The sequence below is a fragment of the Carcharhinus amblyrhynchos genome, chromosome 8 (assembly GCF_965287045.1).
Source record: "Carcharhinus amblyrhynchos chromosome 8, sCarAmb.v2.hapA, whole genome shotgun sequence".
NCBI classification, from domain to species: domain Eukaryota; kingdom Metazoa; phylum Chordata; class Chondrichthyes; order Carcharhiniformes; family Carcharhinidae; genus Carcharhinus; species Carcharhinus amblyrhynchos.
The window spans coordinates 120,917,856-120,934,905 of NC_137331.1; the positions used below are offsets into that span (position 1 = coordinate 120,917,856).

The window sequence follows — 17,050 nt, forward strand, 5'->3', positions numbered from 1 at the left end:
GTGGGTTTCCTCCAGTTCCTCCCCAAAGTCTGAAAGACATGCGGGTTAGGGTGTATTGGCCATGCTAACTTTTCCCTCAGCGTACCCGGACAGGCACCGGAGTGTGGCGACTCGGGGGTTTTCACAGTAACTTCACCAAGGTGGGGAAGTGTAGTGAAGGGATTGGAAAGCTTCCGGGCTCAGGCACAGCCACCAGTCGCAGAGCGGTTGAAACGATGAATGCTCAAGAGGAAAGGAATGTGTCTGGCCCTGAGATCGCCGTGGAAACATAGCCCAACCTGTCAAAAGGTGACATTTGTAGATTAGAATCTAAAAGATGTAGCGTTTGAGAATTTCCCAACCACTAGATTGCACCAAGGGGAATGCGCGGATGTATTTGGTAGTTATCTGTTCCTCCAGCAACGTTGCTTCGTTTCATGGGAATCTGGCTGCTGAAATTAGGGACTTTTGATGCTGACTCATACAGCTCATAGGCCACACAAACACATGCGTTTTATCACATGTGTTTTTATTGGTCCATGGGAGGTGGATATTGCCAACTGGATCAACATTGTGGCCCACTCCTAACTGCCCTGTTTGCTAGGCCACTCCAGGGGGCAATTATGAGTCAATCATATTGCTCTGGATTTGGAGTCAAATATCAGTCAGACCAGGTACGAACGGCAGATTTCCATCCCAAAAGGGCATTTATATTCAACCAAACTTTTTTTTTTAACGACAATCGGCAGTGGTTTCATGGTCATTATTAGTCTTTTAATTCCAGATTTTTTACTGAATTCAAATTTCACCATCTGCCGTGGCGGGATTTGAACCTGGGTCCCTGAGGCTCTGGATTACTTATCCAGTGACAATACCACTACGCCACTGCAACCGCCACCCCAGCACGACCCGCTGCTCCGGCAAAGCAGCCAGCATAACCCAGCACCCTACACACCTTGGACATTCTCTCTTCCATCTTCTTCTGTCCGAAAAAGATAAAAATGTCTGAAGTCCCATACTAACCGAGTCAAAAACAGCTTCTTCTCTGCTGCCATCAGACTTTTGGATGGACTTAGCTTATATTAAGCTGATCTTTCTCTACAACCTAGCTATGACTGTAACACTACATTCTGCACCTTCTCCTTTCCTTCTCCCCTGTGTTTTCTATGAAAGGTATGCTTTGTCTGTACAGTGCACAAGAAATAATACTTTTCACTGTACTTCAATACGTGTGGCAATCAAATCAAGATCAAAGCAAACCCCCAACCCCTTCCACCCATCAATTTTGCCAATATCTCAAGTATTAATGTTGTTAAATTTACCAAGTAGGTGGAGGAGGTGGTCAAGAAGGCGTATGGTGTACTGGCCTTCATTAATCGAGGGATTGAGTTTAGGAGTCGGGAGGTAATGCTGCAACTTTATAAGACCCTTGTCAGGCCTCATTTAGAGTATTGTGCGCAGTTCTGGTCGCCTCACTATAGGAAAGATGTAGAAGCTATTGAGAGGGTACAGAGGAGATTTACAAGGATGTTGCCTGGACTGGGAGGCATGCCTTATGAAGTTAGGTTGAGGGAGCTGGGACTCTTTTCCCTGGAGAGACGAAGGTTGAGAGGCGACCTGATAGAAGTTTACAAAATGTTGAGAGGAATAGATAGGGTGGACTCTCAGAGGCTATTTCCCCGGGTTGAAATGGTTGCTATGAGAGGACACAGATTTAAGGTGCGGGGAGGGAGGTTCAGAAGTGATGTTAGGGGTAAGTTTTTCACTCAGAGGGTGGTGAGTGAATGGAATCGGCTGCCGTCAGTGGTGGTGGAGGCGAACTCGCTGGGGTCTTTTAAAAGACTTCTGGATGAATATATGGGGTTTAATGAGATTGAGGGTTATAGATAGGTCTGTAGGTTGGTAGGTGTTGATGTGATCGGCGCAACTCGTGGGCCGAAGGGCCTGTTTGTGCTGTAGTGTTCTATGTTCGATGTTCTATGTTCTAAGTAGGAAATTTCAAATTAATCTGCTCACTGTAGCACAGTGGGTTAGCACTGCTGCTTCACAGCTCCAGGGTCCTGGGTTTGATTCCCGGCTTGGGTCACTGTCTGTGTGGAGTTTGCACATTCTCCCAATGTCTGTGTGGGTTTCCCCTGGGTGCTCCAGTTTCCTCCCACAGTCCAAAGATGTGCAGGTTAGGTTGATTGGCCGTGCTAAGAAATTGCCCCTTAGTGTCCAGGGATGCGTAGGCTCGAGGGATTAGTCGGTATAATATATGGGGATAGGGCCTGGGTGGGATTGTGTTCAGTGCGGACTCGATGGGCCGAAGGGCCTCTTTCTGCCCTGTGGGGTTCTGTGATTTCTATGTTGATATGTTCAAAATAAATGCAAATTTACACATAAATTTGATGTGATGTACCGTAGAAAGCATTCTTTGTATCACAGCTGGGTGTGGCTCCTGCTCTGTCCAAGACCAAGTGTGGCCAATCGCCATAACACGCACATCTTTGGACTATGAGAGGAAACTGGAGCACCCGGAGGAAACCCACACAGACGCGGGGAGAATGTGCAAACTCCACACAGATGGTGACCCGAGCCAGGATTTGAACCCAGATCCCTGGCACTGCGAAGCAGCAGTGCTATCAACTGTGCCACCCACCTGGGCCCTATACTCCTATTCCCATGTATTTACCCTGCTGGTCCCTCTTTGGAGCGTGGGAGGAAGCCGGAGCACCCGGAGGAAATCCATGCAGACACAGGGAACGCGTGCAAAGTCCGCACAGACAGTCACCCGAGGCTGGAATTGAACCCGGGTCCTTGGCGTTGTGCGGTAGCAGTGCTAACCACTGTGCCACCTCCAATCTGATCAGTCACTGTTTTACTTACTGAATTGCAGAGCAGGCTCGAAGGAGAGAGCAGCCTGCACTCCCATTTCATTTGTATGTATATATGTCCAACTGCACCGGATAACCGCACATCGGATAACGTAAATAATTTATTCAACAGAGTCAGAGACTTGGGGGGGTGGGAGAAAGGATTCAGAGATCCCCCCTTTCAAGGGATCCAAAAATACGTAGATCAGGTGGATAGGCCATGGTAAACGTGTTGGGTTATGGGGGTAGTGTGGAGTGGAGGGTGAGTCGAGTCGCTGCAGACACAATGGGCTGAGTGGCCTCTTTCTGCACTGCAGGGATTCTATGATTCTATTCCAGTGTTAATGTTAGATTTACAATTAGATACCCGATACCATCAGTGACGTAAGATCCCATGACAGGAGTATGCTGAGAGACGGTTCTGTGCGGAGGCCCATCCTGCACGTTGAAGAATTTTCAATGGAAGGCAAAGTTTCCCCACAGCTTTACCCTCCAGCAGTGTCTGTCAGTCAACAATCTCATCAAAGACCCACAACGAGGCTGACAGACCCACTGGCCCTGAAGCCGGAGTTGGTGGTCACTCTGGCTAGATAACTGGTGATAACTGGTGATAACTCCGGTATCAGCCTAGTAAACCTCCTCTGCACTCCCTCAAAGGCCAAAATATCCTTGCGTAAGTGCGGTGCCCAAAACTGCACACAGTACTCCAGCTGCGGCCTCACCAATGCCCTATACAGCCGCAGCAAGACCTCCCTACTTTTATATTCAATCCCCCTCGCTATGAAGGCCAGCATCCCATTCGCCTTCCTGACCACCTGCTGCACCTGTCCCCCTCCCCCTCAGTGGCTGTGACCTGCTTCCCATGACCTGCTTCTTTCTTGCCTTTGCTCGAGTTCCCCCACTTTCATAAACTTCCTCCCTGCCGTCACCAAAGCAAAATACCAACTCACGTTCCCACTTCCTTAAAACTTGCCGCAGCGCCTGATTCCTTGTGCCGAGCGGTCGCTGGCGTCGACTTTTCGCCCACCATCCGCGGGGAAGACGGACCAAAAAAGTGACGCAGAAAAAACCCAGATGGGAGTTCCGAAGCGATCTGTTATCATCGGGGAAATACAGCCTGAAAGGGCAGTGGGAACAGATTCAGTGACTACATTCGAAAGAGAATTGGGCAAGCACTTGTAAAGAAGAAGAATGCTTATGAGGAAAGAGGAGTAGGACAAATTGGAAAGTTAAGGGCTAGCACAGGCACAATGGGCCGAATGGCCTCCTGCTGGAAGGCTGAAGATCAGTGAGGACATCATTGGGATTAGAATAGAATCATAGAACCCCTACAGTGCAGAAGGAGGCCATTTGGCCCATTGAGTCTGTACTGACCACAATCCCACCCAGGCCCTTTTCCCATTCCCTCATGCACTTGCCCTAGTTAGTCCCCCTGCCACTAAGGGGCAATTTAGCATGGCCAATCCACCTAACCCTCACATCTTTGAACATATAAGTGTTTGATGGCCGGCGCAGATATGATGTGTTGGAAAACTCTTTGGCGGGATTTTCATAAGAACATAAGAAATAGGAGCAGGAGTAGGCCACCTAGCCCGTCGAGCCTGCCCCGCCATTCAATAAGATCATGGCTGATCTGTCGTGGCTCAGTTCCACTTTCCCGCCCTCTCCCCATAACCCTTAATCCCCTCTCTTATCAAAAACACATCCACCCGTGTCTTAAAAATATTTAGCGAGGTAGCCTCCACCACTTCAACGGGCAGAGAATTCCAGAGATTCACCACCCTTTGAGTGAAGAAGTTCTTCCTCAACTCCGTTCTAAACCGCTCCCCCCTTTATCTTGAGGCTGTGCCCCCTAGTCCTACTGTCCTTTCTGAGCAGGAAGAATCTCTCCACCTCTATCCTATCCATCCCATTCATCATCTTATATGTCTCAATGAGATCTCCCCTCATTCTTCTAAACTCTAACGAGTACAAGCCTAGTTTATTCAGCCTCTCCTCATAGCTCAACGCCTTCAACTCCAGTATCAGCCTAGTAAACCTCCTCTGCACTCCCTCCAAGGCCAAAATATCCTTGCGTAAGTACGGTGCCCAAAACTGCACACAGTACTCCAGCTGCGGCCTCACCAGTGCCCTATACAGCCGCAGCAAGACCTCCCTACTTTTATATTCAATCCCCCTCGCGATGAAGGCCAGCATCCCATTTGCCTTCCTGACCACCTGCTGCACCTGCAGGCTGGGTTTTTGCGACTCATGCACAAGGACCCCGAGGTCCCTCTGCACCGTCGCCTGCTGCAGTTTTTCGCCCCGTAAGTAATAGTCCTTCCTACCATTTTTCCTACCAAAGTGGACCACCTCGCACTTGCCAACATTAAATTCCATTTGCCATTTCCTGGCCCATTCCATTCGCCCAGCCTATCTAGATCCTTCTGCAGACTCTCCACACCCTCCGCGCAATTTGCCGTTCCACCAATCTTGGTGTCATCAGCAAATTTCGACACCATACACTCGGTTCCCTCCTCCAGATCATCTATATAAATGGTAAATAGCTGAGGCCCCAGCACCAACCCCTGGGGCACTCCGCGACTTGCCATGTATTTCGTGGCAGTGGGGGTGGGCCGCCATTGGCCTTCGGTCAATCTGGTTCCGCTGTTGTCAATGCCGGCATGAAGTGCCTGAAAATTCCGGCCTATTACTCTATCATTTTTTAAACGTTTATACGTGGGACATGGGCATCACTGGCTGGCCAGCACTTATTGCCCATCCTTGTTGCCCTGGAGAAGGAGCTGCCTTCTTGCAACTAGAAGTCCCACTCAGTCATTTCAAAGGGCAGTTGAGAGTCAACTGCATTGTGATGTCTCTGGAGTCCCATGTAGGCCAGACCAGGTAAGGATGGCAGATTTCCCTCCCTAAAGGACATTAGTGAACCAGACGGGTTTTTCCAACAATGGTCTCATGGTCATCGGTAGATTCTTAATTCCAGATTTTTTTTTTATTGAATTCAAATTCCACCATCTGGCGTGGTGGGATTCAAATCCAGGTCCCCCAGAACATTAGCCGAGTTTCTGGATTAATAGCCTAGCAATAATATCACTCGGCCATCACTCCTCAGAACAGAGAGTAGATCCAATCGCACCGAAGGGAGGTGGGTCAACCGGTCACTGGGGAAGGAAAAGGGAGCAAGGTCACATATAGGGTATAGGGGTAACCCCTCCCCCGTCACGGTGGCTCACCAACTGAGCCAGGAAAACAGACCTGTCTGCCATATGACTGAAAACTCCCACCCAAAGCCTGCAGACCTTTTCCAGGCCGTCAAACAATCCGTGTCACCTGCTACAAACCTCACCATGGGTGCAACTGGAAAATTTTGGCTTTAGTCCAACAGACTGGGAGAGAGGGTTCTCTTCTGCCACACCTTACAATGTGCTGCATTTTATCTGCCCTAAGGAAGGATGTCCTTGCTACAGAGGAAGTAGAGCGAAAGCTTACCAGGCTGATTCCTGGGACGGCAGGTCTGTCATATGATGAGAGACGAAATCAGTTAGGTCTATATTTTATTAGTTTAGAAGAGTGAGAGGGGATCTCGTAGAAACTTCTCAAATTCTAACAGAGTTAGACAGAATGTTCCAAATGGTGAGGGAGTCCAGAACTAGGGGTCATAGTTTGAAGAAAGGGTAAAACCATTAGGACACAGGTGAGGAGTCTTGGCTCCCCCCGCCATGCTGACGCTATAGTTAAGAAAGACCACCAACGCCTCTACTTTCCCAGAAGGCTAAGGAAATTCGGCATGTCAGCTACGACTCACCAACTTTTACAGATGCTTCATAGAAATAACTCTTTTGGTTGTATCTGGTTGGTATGGCTCCTGATCTGCCCAAGTCCATAGATCCCTGAAAGTTGGCACCCAGGTTGATAGGGTTGTTAAGAAGGCATACTTAAGAGGGCAAGCTTTTATTGGTAGAGGGATTGAGTTTTGGAGCCATGAGGTCATGTTGCAGCTGTACAAAACTCTGGTGCGGCCGCACTTGGATTATTGCGTACAGTTCTGGACGCAATAATCTGGCTGAGGGACTTGAGGCTGTTTTCGTTAGAGAGAAGAAGGTTAAGAGATGAATTAATAGAGGCGTACATGCTGATCAGAGGATTAGATAGGGTGGACAGTGTAAACCTTTTTCCTCAGATGGAGATGGCTAGCACAAGAAGACATAGCTTTAAATTGAAGGATGATAGATATAGGACAGATGTCAGACGTAGGTTCTTTACTCAGAGAGTAGTAAGGGCGTGAATGCCCTGCCTGTAGCTGTAGTGGATTTGCCAACATTAAGGACATTTAAATGGTCATTGGATAAACATATGGATGATATTGGAATAGTGTAGGTGAGACGGGCTTTAGATTGCTTTCACAGGTTGGTGCAACATCGAGGGCTGAAGGGCCTGTACTGTGCTGTAATATTCTATGTTTAGGTTCTAAGACCGCAATAAATTACAAAGGGTCATGAATGAAGCCCAATCCATCACTCAAACCAGCCTCCCATCCATTGACACCTGTCTACACTTCCCGCTGCCTTGGGAAAAGCAGCCAGCATAATTTAGGACCCCTCACACCCCAGATATTCTCCCTTCCACCTTCTTCCATCGGGAAAAAGATACAAAAGTCTGAGGTCACGCACCAATTGCCTCAGGAACAGCTTTTTCCCTGCTGCTGTCAGACTTTTGAATGGGCTAACCTTATACTAAGTTGATCCTTCTCTGCATCTTAGCCATGACTGTAAGACAACATTCTGCACCCTCTCCTTTCTTTCTCTATGAACAGTATGCTTGGTCCGTATAGCGCGCAAGGAGCAACACTTTTCACTGTACAGTAGTACATGTGACAATAATAAATCAAATCAAAAAATCAAAAGAAATGAAAAAGGAGAAATTTCTTCACCCAGGGGGTGGTGAATGTGTGGAATTCACCATTACAGAAAGTAGCTGTGGCCAAAATATTGTCTGATTTCAAGAAGAAATTAGATATAGTCCTTGGGGCTAAAGGGATCAAGGGTTATGGGAGGAAGGGAGGAATCAGGATATTGAATTCAATGATCAGCCGTGATCAAGATGAATGGCGGAGCAGGCTCGAAGGGCCAAATGGCCTCATCCTGCCTCTAGTTTCTATGTCTCTATGTTTTTATGATGGGTTTATACCTTGGCAAAAAATTTAAACTTTGCACCGTTGTTGGTGTGTTGGCTCTGCAGCCGTGATCCAAGAAATAAGTCGATAAAATATAGAAACAGAATTAGGCCATTCAGCCCATCGAGTCAGCTCCTCCATTCGATCATGGCTGATATGCTCCTCATCCCCATTTTCCTGCCTTCTCCCCATAACCCTTCAACCCATTACCAGTTAAAAATCTGTCTAACTCCTCCTTAAATTTACTCACTGTCCCAGCACCCACCGCACTTTGGGGTAGTGAATTCCACAGATTTACAACCGAAACCAAAGTCAGAGGGGTTGTAGACAGTGAGGATGGATGTTACAGTTTGCAGAGGGACATGGATAAGCTGCAGAGCTGGGCCGAGAGGTGGCAGATGGAGTTTAATGCGGAAAAGTGTGAGGTGATTCACTTTGGAAGAAGTAACAGGATATCAGAGTATTGGGCTAATGGAAGGACTCTTGGTAGTGTGGATGAGCAGAGAGATCTCAGTGTATGTGTGCATAGATCCCTGAAAGTTGGCACCCAGGTTGATAAGGTTGTTAAGAAGGCGTACGGTGTGTTAGCTTTTATTGGTAGAGGGATTGAATTTCGGAGCCGTGAGATCATGTTGCAACTGTACAAAACTCTGGTGCGGCCGCACTTGGAGTATTGCGTACAGTTCTGGTCGCCGCATTATAAGAAAGATGTGGAGGCATTGGAAAGGGTGCAGAGAAGGTTTACCAGGATGTTGCCTGGTATGGTGGGAAGGTCTTATGAGAAAAGGCTGAGGGACTTGAGGTTATTTTCATTAGAGACAAGAAGGTTAAGAGGTGACCTAATTAAGGCATTCAAGATGATCAGAGGATTGGATAGGGTGGACAGTGAGAGCCTTTTTCCTCAGATGGTGATGGTTAACACGAGGGGACATAGATTTAAATTAAGGGGTGGTAATTATAGAACGGATGTCAGAGGTAGGTTCTTTACTCAGAGGGTAGTAAGGGTGTGGAATGCCCTGCCTGCAGCAGTTGTGGACTCGCCAACTTTAAGGGCGTTCAAATGGTCAGTGGATAGGCATATGGATAACATTGGAATAGTTTAGGTTAGAGGGTCATTAGATTGGTTCCACTGGTCGACGCAACATCGAGGGCCAAAGGGCCTGTACTGCGCTGTAATGTTCTGTGTTCTATTGGGAGAAATAATTTCTCCTCAACTCTGTTTTAAATTTGATGGCCCTTATCTTAAAACGATGACTTCTTGTCCTAGAGTGCCCCACAAGAGGAAGCATCCACTCCACATCTACAGAGCAAATAATCCTGTTTGGAAACTCCCTGACACTCAGCATTACCACAGCGCAGATCAATAACAATTACTCATCGCTGCAGCGACAACTTTGTCTCCTCCGAGCGGCAAACGTGGCAGTCCTGAAGTGGAAAGATAAAGTTGTTATTCATGAAAAGTTATGACTGCGGAGGTCATTTGCAGAGTTCGGATAGTCCTTTTGTCTGTTCAGCACAAGCTCAGACGATATTTATCAAGTTTTGCGTCAGTACGAGCGGTTGGTTGCTACTCCTGCAGAATGCGCCTGAGAATCTGTTATTGTAGCGTGACCAGGGACTAGCCTTGAGAGGAATCCCCGACAAGAAAATGCGTCCGCCACTTCCAAAACAAAATAGTTTCTTCCCAGCTGTAACAAAGGTCGCCAAAAACGTTGCTGCCAGCGATCCTGCAGGCCTCCTGATGGAGATCGTCGTGATCGCTTCAGGGTGAGCGCACACGCAAGTTAAGATATACATATAAATCGGAGCAAAGCGGCGGAGATCTGAAACAGAAAGAGGAAGCGCTGGGACACGAGCTCAGCAGGTCTGGCAGCATCTGTGACAAGTGAATAAAAAGAAAAGAGAGAGAGAGAGAGAGAGAAGGCAAAGAATCATTTACCTGGCTGGTATGAGAAGTAATTTGTACCCTGAGGTGGAAACTTGTGGCAAAGTTGCTTTTAAAGTTGGCGAAGTTGTCCCAGGACAATCCCGGGTCCAACGATAGGGAAAGCAGGAGGGGGGGGGGGGGGGGGGGGGGGGGTTGTGGGCGGGGGGAGGGGGGGAGTCGATTCTCCCAATGCGACCCGCAAATTTTCTGGCGGGTTAGGTCGGGAGATCCACCCGTTTCACGGGATTCGTGTGTGCGTTCCCGACGCACGCCAGCCTCCCAGAGCCAGGGAACAGGCACGGGTGAGACCGCACTGGAAACTGGCGGGAAGGGAGATAAGTAATTTAAATGCTTCTTTAAGATTTAACACCCACCCGATGAAGGGGCAGCGCTCCAAAAGTTCCTGCTACCAAATAAACCTGTCGGACTTTAACCTGGCGCTGTGAGACTTCTTACTGTGTCCACCCCAGTCCAACGCCGGCATCCCCACATCTTTATTTTTACTGTATTTTACATGTGATTATCAGGCCCGGCACAGAACTTATAGCGTCTCCCACCCCGCCAGGAGTACTCCATCCAGGCAGGGTTTAGAGGAGCGCCCCATGTTCGGAGAAGTAGCAGGAGACCCTGCTGGAATGAAAGTGGGGGTGGTGGGGGCAATCGGGGCCCTCCCAGGGGGTCAGGTGGCGGGAGGTCCTCCCTGGGCATGGGCACCCTGGCAGTGCCAGCCTGTGCCCATGGCACTGCCCAAGGAGCAAAGTGCCCATGCTTGGGGTGGGGGGGGGGCGCCTTGGCACTGCCTATTGGGCATGATGCAGTGCCAAAGGGTAAGGCTATTACGGGCAGGGTCTGGGGACGGTCAGCAGGGGTGGGGGGACCTGCTGTCACTTTGCACGGGGATTGGTCTGGGCTGGAGAGAGGCCAGTGATCGGGGCGGGCTGGGGGTGGGTGGTCTGCCGAGGTGGGGAGGCCTGCTCCACATCACTGGGGGGGTGGGGGGGGGGGCCTGTCTCCCGGGGGAGGGGGTCTTAATGGGGAGGGGGTTCCTGCCAGGACGAGGGGGTGGGGGAGTTGCTACTTCTGGGTGCGGGGGGCTGGACATCGGGGTGCTCCCGGATGGGAGGATTGGGACGGTCCAAGAATTGTCATGGAGGCCACAATCGGGCTGTGGGAGAGGCTGGAGGGACATCACTGCGGGCATCGGACTGGCCAACAAGCGGGAAGTCCAACAGATCGGGGCCACTGCGCACGCGCAGAGTTCCAGAGTCAAACTCCAGTGTGAATAGGCCCCACCCCACCTTGGGTTTTTAATGATATTCACGACTGGGACCTCCGCAGTGCACAGAGGGTGGAGATTCAGGTCTGAAATTGTAGTTATGACCGAGTCCAGTTTTCTCACCAATTCAGCACTTCCAGGAGAATCACCTCCCCCCCACACCCCACCTCCCCCCCCGCCCCCCCCAACCCCCACCCCCGCCACCGGTTTCTCAGGATTGAACGAAAGGCCATGTCTGATTGGTGCACCCTTAAAATATCTAAAGTTGGTCATCAGTTCTAATGAGCGTGGCGCAGTTAGTCATCCTGCTGCCCCTTAGATTCTGGGTTCAAATCCCTCAGTAGGAAGTCCTCGGAGGCAGAGGTCCCTTCACCAAAATCCCTTTATTTACAAACCTGACATCAGGTACAATCAGCAGCCTACACTAGGAGTCCCAGAGGAACTGACACGCCTGATTAAATACAGAGCAAGAGGTTCCTTGATTGGCCCATCAATTTGGCCCTTAGTCAGGGACATTTTTTTTAAGCCGACTGCGCCTGGTATTCCCAGGCGGTCTCCCATCCAAGTACTAACCAGGCCTGGGTCCGCTTAGCTTCCGAGATCACACAAGATCGGGCATTTTCAGACTAGCAAAGAACAAAGAACAAAGAAAATTACAGCACAGGAACAGGCCCTTCGGCCCTCCAAGCCTGCACTGACCATGCAGCCCGACTGAATTAAAACCCCCGACCCTTCCGGGGACCAGATCCCTCTATTCCCATCCTATTCATGCATTTGTCAAGATGCCCCTTAAAAATCACTACCATATCCACTTCCATCATCTCCCCCGGCAACGAGTTCCAGACATCCACTAGTCTCTGTGTAAAAAATCTGCCTCGTACGTCTCCTTTAAACCTTGCCCCTCGCATCTTAAACCTGTGCCCCCCTAGTAATTGACTCTTCCACCCTGGGAAAAAGCTTCTGACTATCCACTCTGTCCATGACCCTCATAATCGTGTAGACTTCTAACAGGTCTCCCCTCAACCTCCGTCACTCCAGTGAGAACAAACCAAGTTTCTCCAACCTCTCCTCATAGCTAATGCCCTCCATAGCAGGCAACATTCTGGTAAATCTTTTCTGTACCCTCCCCAAAGACTCCACATCTTTCTGATAGTGTGGCGACCAGAATTGAACACATTATTCCAAGTGTGGCCAAACTAAGGTTCTATAAAGCTGCAACATGACTTGCCAATTTTTAAACTCAGTGCCCCGGCTGATGAAGGCAAGCATGCCGTATGCCTTCTTCACTACCTTCTCCACCTGTGTTGCCACTTTCAGTGAACTGTGTACCTGTACACCCAGATCCCTCTGCCTGTCAATACTCTGAGGAAATCCATGTGTTTAGTCACTTGTAATTGTCTCAGTTAATGATGTTTAAATATCAGTTAGTGTTTAACTGTTGTTCAATTTGAACATCCTTTGAAAAGAAAGAAATGTGATCTGATTTCTACGCTGATTGTGCAAGAGGAGATTTCCGTCATTCTGAATGAGATGTTACTGGTGTAACATTAATTCAAAATCAATTGACTTCAGCCACATTTGAAACATAAAGTACTTCCCTTAGACTGGAGCACTGATTAGTTAAACATGATCCTTTGTTTTGGAACTTGTCCAGTTCTGCTATTGCATTCACGCACACATGATCCATGTTGGATCAGAGTTTCCCCATCAGCTGATCAAAGCAGTTAAGAGGTTTTCCAGGAAGTTGCAGACATTTCGCACAAAACCAAGGTGAATTATAAATCTCCTTAACATTTTAAACAAAGACAAAGGCAGGTAGCACGGTGGTTAGCACTGCTACCTCACAGTGCCAGGGACCCAGGTTCGATTCCCAGCGTGGGTCACTGTCCATGTAGAGTTTACACATTCTCCCTGTGTCTGCATGGGTTTCCTCCGGACGCTCTGGTTTTCTCTCACATTCCTAAGATGTGTTGATTGGCCATGATAAATTGCCCCATAGTGTCAGGGGGATTAGGAAGGTAAATGTTTGGGGTTACAGGGTTAGATGGGATGTGGTCAGTGCAGACTTGATGGGCCGAATGGCCGCCTTCTTACTGTAGGGATGTGGCTGGGCTAGAATTTATTGTCCTTCCCGAACTGTCCTCCATTTCAAAGGGCACTTGAGAGTCTAACACATTGCTGTGGCTCTGGAGCCACATGTAGGCCAGACCGGGTCGAGAGGGCAGATTTCCTTCCCTAAAGGACATTAGGGTTTTTAACCACAATTGACAATGATTTCATCAGACTCTTAATTCCAGATTTATGTTGCTGCAGTTGGATATGAACCCAGGTAACCAGATCTTGCCCCGGGGTCTCTGGATTATTCCTCCAGTGACAGTACCACTGGATCCCCCTAAATGACAGTCAGTAATCTCTCTTTAATCTGTGATCGTCTATCCATACACGCGAGGTCATCCAAACCTCTGCTGCCCACATCCTCACATCTTCACTTGCCCTCTCTGACCTCCTGATTAAGATGCCCTGACCCTAAAGTTTTCCAATTTGCCCACGGTCTGGCCCCACCCTCTCTCTATAATCTCCTCCCACCACGACACCCTCCCAGTGTTGGGCTGATCCTGACCATCCCCGATCCAACTCTCTCCACCATCGGTACCTGTGCCTTCAGCTGCCAGGACCCTAAGCTCTGGAATTCTCTCCCAAAACATCTCAACCTCTTATTCCTCATTTTAGAAACCCCTTAAAACCTACCCTATTGACACTCTGCCCTAAACGGTATCAAGATTTGCTTTGTGGATCTTTAATTACAGTAAAGAGTGGCTGTTCATCTCATCAGCTGCCCCCTAGTGCCAATAATATTTACTGCCTACATGGAAAACTCTAACCTCAGTCACCTTTGTACCAAAACTAAACTAACCACCATAGATGAACGAGCATGATCGACAGATAAGTCCTGACGAAGGAGCAGCGCTCCGAAGGCTACTGGCGTTTGCTACCAAATAAACCTGTTGGACTTTAACCTGGTGTTATGAGACTTCTTACTGTGTTTACCCCAGTCCAACGTCGGCATCGCCACATCCAGATTTTCAAGCCAGTATCGATCTCTTAATTCTGCAATTGAGGAATCTGTCCTCTACATTAATATTAACAAAGGGACCCACTGCCAGCAGCACCCCCCCCACCCCGCCCAGCAGCCCCCATCCACCCCCACACTCCCCATGTATCAACCCAGACCTGGTCAATCAAATATCCCACCTCCCATTTCTATAGGAGGAGAGAGTCTGGAATCGGTTGAACGCTGCCTCGGCAGCCTCCTCTTTCAAGACTCCCCCACTGACGAGGGGGGTCCCACACTGGGTCAGCTGTGCCAGTCGTGCCTTCCACAGTCAACGGCAGTGAGTGCTTGACAACAAAGACCTCCACAAGTCAACAAAACTCTCAGTGTGCGAAGCCATTATCACCACATTCCTGAACTGCCGTGAGATCTGGGTTGTGAATCAGCCACATAAAAGAGCATCAAAAAAATGTCATCAGCAATGCCTCTGCCGCAGCCTCTGGGTTCAGTGGGAGTGTTGTCGAACAAAGCCAGCGTCCTTCTTGCCAGGTCTACCAGCATTCAGGAAGAACTCCTGCGCAATCAACAAGGAGGACATGCCCCTCTCTGCATCAACGGGGACAAAGTAGACATGGTCCAGAGCTTCACATTTTTACATGTCCTGATCACCTGTCCTGGTCCCCATGCCAATTCTACAGTTAAGGAAGCCCACCAACGCCTCTATTTTCTCAGAAGACTAAGGAATATATGTATATATATATATACATAATTTAGAGGAAAATGTAACTGGATTGATTAGTAAGTTTGTGGATGACACAAAGGTTGGTGGATTTGCGGATAGCGATGAGGACCATCAGAGGATTCAGCAGGATATAGATCAGTTGGAGACTTGGGCGGAGAGATGGCAAATGAATTTAATCTGGACAAATGTGAGGTAATGCATTTTGGAAGGTCTAACACAGATAGGAAATATCCAGGAAATGGCAGAACCCTTAAGAGTATTGATAGTCAAAGGGACCTGGTGTACATGTACACAGACCACTGAAAGTGGCAATACAATTGGAGAAGGAAGTCAAAAAGGCAGATGACATGTTTGCCTTCATCGCTCGGGGCATTGAGTCCAAACATTGGCAAGTCATGTTGCAGCTTTATACAACCTTAGTTAGGCCGCATTTGGAATATAGTGTTCAATTCTGGTCGCCACACTACCAGAAAGATGTGGCGGCTTCAGAGAGGGTACAGAAAAGATTTACCAGGATGTTGCCTGGTATGGAGGGCATTAGCTATGAGGAGAGGTTGGAGAAACTTGATTTATTTTCACTGGAGCAACGGAGGTTGAGTAGAGACTTGATAGAAGTCTACAAGATTATGAGAGGTGTGGACAGAGTGGATAGTCAGAAGCTTTTTCCCAGGGTGGAAGAGTCAATTACTAGGGGGGCACAGGATTAAGGTGCGAGAGACAAGGTTTAAAGGAGATGTATGAGGCAGGTATTTTACACAGAGAGTGGTGGGTGCCTGGAACTCGTTGCCAGGGGAGGTAGTGGAAGCAGATACGGTAGTGAGTTTTAAGGGGCATCTTGACAAATACATGAATAGGATGGGAATGGAGGGATATGGTCCCCGGAAGGGTAGGGGGTTTTAGTTAAGTCGGGCAGCACAGTCGGTACAGGCTCGGAGGGCTGAAGGGCCTGTCCCTGTGCTGTAATTTTCTTTGTTCTCTTTTGTTGAAATGTCAGCTATGACTCTTACCAACTTTTACAGATGCACAATAGGAAGCATTCTTTCTGGTTGTATCACAGTTTGGTATGGGCTCCTGCCCTGCCCAAGAGATTACAAAAGATCGTGAACGAAGCCCAGTCCATCATGTAAACCAGCCTCCCATCCATGAACACTGTCTACACTTCCCCCTGCCTCGGCAAAGCAGCCAGCGTAATTAAGGACCCCACACATCCCGGACATTCTCTCTTCCACCTTCTTCCGTCGGGAAAAAGATACAAAAGTCTGAGGTCACGTACCAACTGACTCAAGAACAGCTTCTTCCCTGCTGCCGTCAGACTTTTGAAGGGACCTACCTCGCGTTAAGTTGATCTTTCTCTACACCCTAGCTATGACTGTAACACTACTTTCTGCACTCTGTCATTTCCTTCTCTATGAACAGTATGCTTTGTCTGTATAGCGTGCGAGGAACGATACTTTTCAGTGTATGTTAATACATGTGACAATAATAAATCAAATCAACTCAAAGCAACGGACTGGACATTAAATATGGTGGGTTAAAAAATACAGTTAAGATATCTGTACAAATGTAACTAGGATTCTCCATTCATTTTCCCTGCAAAACTCCAACTTTCTCTCATTCTCACACTATTTTCTGTCTTGCACCTCTTGTGCCCTGTAGATGGCCAGACAGCGTCCTGTTTCCTCAGTTCTCAGAAAGGCGACATTCCAGGCAAGCGCAAAGAGAATGCTTCAAAGACGTACTGAAGCTCTCCTTCAAGTGTAGCAGCATTGACATTAACGACCAGGGAGGAACATTTTTAATTTATTCATGGGACGTGGGGTGTTGCTGGGCTGGCCAGCATTTATTGCCTATCGCTAGTTGCCCTTGGAGGCAGGTTGAGGGTCAACCACACTGGCTGTGGCTCTGGAGTCACATGTAGACCAGACCAGGTAAGGATGGCAGATTTCCTTCCCTAAACAACATTACTGAACTAGATGGGTGTTTTTTGACAATCGATAGTGGCTCCATGGTCATCAGTAGATTCTTAATTCTAGATTTTCTTATTGAATT

General features: G+C 48.4%; 1 pseudogene; it reads right to left on the reverse strand.

Moving 5' to 3' along the window:
* Positions 1 to 11,731: 11,731 nt before the first annotated feature.
* On the reverse strand, positions 11,732 to 11,850 carry LOC145347151 (5S ribosomal RNA; annotated as a pseudogene).
* Positions 11,851 to 17,050: the final 5,200 nt, after the last annotated feature.